This window comes from Theobroma umbraticum, unplaced genomic scaffold (assembly GCF_002168275.2).
Source record: "Theobroma umbraticum cultivar Fairchild unplaced genomic scaffold, ASM216827v3 scaffold_69.0, whole genome shotgun sequence".
Classification (NCBI taxonomy): domain Eukaryota; kingdom Viridiplantae; phylum Streptophyta; class Magnoliopsida; order Malvales; family Malvaceae; genus Theobroma; species Theobroma umbraticum.
Genome location: NW_018397293.1, coordinates 395,708 through 399,159, shown reverse-complemented (window position 1 = coordinate 399,159; position 3,452 = coordinate 395,708).

The following is a 3,452-nucleotide window of genomic DNA, read 5'->3' as shown; positions in this document are numbered from 1 at the left end:
GTCCTGTTCTTGTCCTAACTCCAAGAGAGGCCCCCTCGCATGGTGAGATCACACCTTCTCTTGAGCCTCCACCTCGACCTCAGGCCGAAGATACACGTGTGAGCTTAGCCAGTAAATACCTTCGAAGCCCATACGTTAACCTACTATTAGCTGAGCGTGAAGCGAAAGATGATTTAAAGGACAGATATGATTCCTTCATGAAAAATGAGAAAGCCAAGTAAAATGATAACAGTACACGATATTAGGGTTAATTGTTCTAGGGTTTTTATTCCATAGACCTTTTGACATGGGTATTATAAATATGTAGGGTTAACATTCTAGGCATTGAAGGACAAGAAGGTCCTCAATTTTTTTGACGATTGGAGATGCTGGTTGAGTTGTTGGATTTCCAACACATTGACGCATGCATCAGCGTCTTGTGTAAGCAAGCGCAACACCATCCACAACTCTACAACCAGAGAATATGCATCATTGACACCTACTTCTATGTAAGTATATTATATCTATCTATATTTTAATGAGTTGTAATTATTCAAATGTATGGCATCTAACTATTATGCGTAACGTAATTGACAGCTAATTTTGCTAGCTCTAAGCCAAGAAATGAAACCTCCCCCGACCGATAAGACATTCAACCCGAGTAAGGAGGTAATGCCAGATCATGTGCTTGAGTATGCGAGGGATGGGAGTCCTTCTTGGGGTTTGCCATGGCACGAGGTTGACTCAATTCTTGTACCGTGCTATTTCGACGGCCACTGGGTGGTAGTGCACATCAACTTGTTAAATTGGGGTATAACGTTAGTGGACTCATCATATAGTCGGACAGATGCATTGAAGTCCAGCTTGCGTGATAAGTAGATGAGTCCACTAACAACATTGTTTCCCATTATATGCCACTAAGTTGGGCACTGTGACAGCTTGCGTTGTCAAAAATGACCCTTTATGTGGATGAGGTATAAGTTAAATGCAAAAACCCCGAAACAGCAAGATTCACATAGTTACAGGAATTGGGTTATCTCCTCGTTGCAATGGTTGATCGGTTCAGAGGATCATACACTGAAGGCAAATGCCATAGACGAGCTTCAAAAAAAGTTTGCCCTTGAGATTTTTGCAAATAGCATCCCATGTTAAATTTTTTAATTTTTTAATTTTTTTCTTTTCAATATGTAAATAACATTGTTTTGTATCATGTCCATATTATTCTTTGTTGTATCATTTACAAATTTTTCTTTTTTGTACCATTTAACAAAAAAGAAAAAAGGGCAATAACAACAATTATGTATTCATTAGTGTCATATGCATATGGGTCCAATAACAACAACATTGGTTTTTTCTTATCCATATCTTCAATTCTGTTAGTATTTTACGCAATTTACATGCCAGCATTCATGAGTTTGCATATGTCAACCCCCCTTTACTTTGTAGCCTATATGACATGTTGAATTGCATTGGGTTGTAACTAGTTACTATTGAATTGCATGAATGGTTGATATGGAATCGCATCACCAGTTACTATTGAATTGCATGAATGGTTGATATGGAATCGCATCACCAGTTGATATTGATTCACGCAAGTATTTGATATGGAATCACGTGAGTACTTGATATAGAATCACACAACTACAAAATTTTGAATCACTTGACTAGTTAATATGGAATCACGTGACTAGTAAATATGAAATCACGTGAGTAGTAAATATAAGGTCGCGTGAGTAGTATATGGAGTGGCGTAACTAGTTAATATGGAATCGCGTGAGTATTTATTATAAAATCGCATGAGTAGTAAATATGGAGTCACATGACTAGTTATTATGGAATCATGTCACCAATTGATATTGATTCACGCGAGTATTTGATATGGAATCACACAACTACAAAATTTTGAATGATCATTTTGAATCAAGCAACTACAAAATTTGTCCAACTCTAAACTCTTTCTAGGGTTTCCCTCTATACAATGCTATTATTATACATATTTTTCAAGGCAAAAATATGAAGCAGAAGGCAAAAATCAATCAAGAAAATATTATTAAATATTTTTTGCTTTAATTTAAGAGTTTACAAAGACAAACAAATTATGAAGGAGTACAACGCATTAGATCAAACGAAAATATCATCTTAAGAGGCATATATGTTATTCCTGACTGTTGTCAGAAGTGAGAGTATCATCTCCAGACTTTATCAAACTCAAGTTCAAATAGTATTATTCAATGCAAATGTCAATGGCCATTTTGAAACATTCCCTAACAACTGATGTCTGAGGGGCCACTATCTTTAGGTACAACACCTATAACGCTCTCAAAGTTTGTAGTCTGCTTTGGACAATGGTTTTATGTGTGCTCGGGTTGTTTGCAAATTGAACATGCCTTGGGTTATCATTGTCATCAAGTCGTTAGCTAAGTAGATGATGTTTCCTCGTTTGTCGATGGACCTGCATACTGCATGAGGCAGTTTTGTCTATTATGACTATAGCTCTTGCATTGTGAACATCTACGTCGTCATCTGCCTTCCCCAACTAATGGAATCATTTTCCTCCTAGGCCTTTCCACTTGACCTCACCAAGTTGGTGGCAAAACAACAATTTGTTTAACGTCTTAGGGGATGTCCCATTCACTAGGATGCCCAACCGAGCAAATGGGAATTGCATATCCATTCACCCAAGATCGAGTAAAGTAATAGTCTGAGCAAAATTCAATGGCTACATGTTTGCACTTACTGCCAAGGCAATGAAATCATATTTGGCGAACAATGTCAAAATTCAATTCATCATGCACAAAATAAGGAAACATGATTATTCATACCTTATGGCCACCATGACATGTGTGCAGGGGAGTAGATCCGTCTAGAACTCACCGCATGAACACGTCTTCATGGACAGGTTGACGACTGCGTCTTTAGTCCTGCCTATAACTTGAAACTCCACCTGATCAATTGGTTGCATGGAAAAGTGACATGCTTCATTGAACCATTTGTTCAATAGATTAGTAGCCCAAGGGTTGAAGGGCGTGGTCAAATTCAATGCTTTATTGTGCCGGTCATGGAACTAACGTTGGAACATGCCTTTGATGCACTTGATCAAGACGGTTATTGGAATTTTCCTTGCATGCCTCAGGTAGGAGTTAATACACTCCACAATGTTGGATGTCATTAGCTTGTATCGCCTTACTGGTGACCGTGCATGTGCCCATCTCTCAGGTGCCTAATCTCATAAGGCAGTCATAAATAGGTTTGCAAAGCTCTTTCAGCTAATTCATGTCTGTTAAAATCGGAGAGCCTATAGCAGTTGGCGGCCAAGGTGAATATAGTGGCAACATCTTTGCCTGAACATGTTTTTAATGTTTTTCCTTAAGTGGTAATTGCATAGACCGTGATGCACGTCCTTGTACACTTTCTCAACAGCATTCTTAATGCCAAGATGCTGATCAGAAATGAACATTGCATTTTCAGGACAA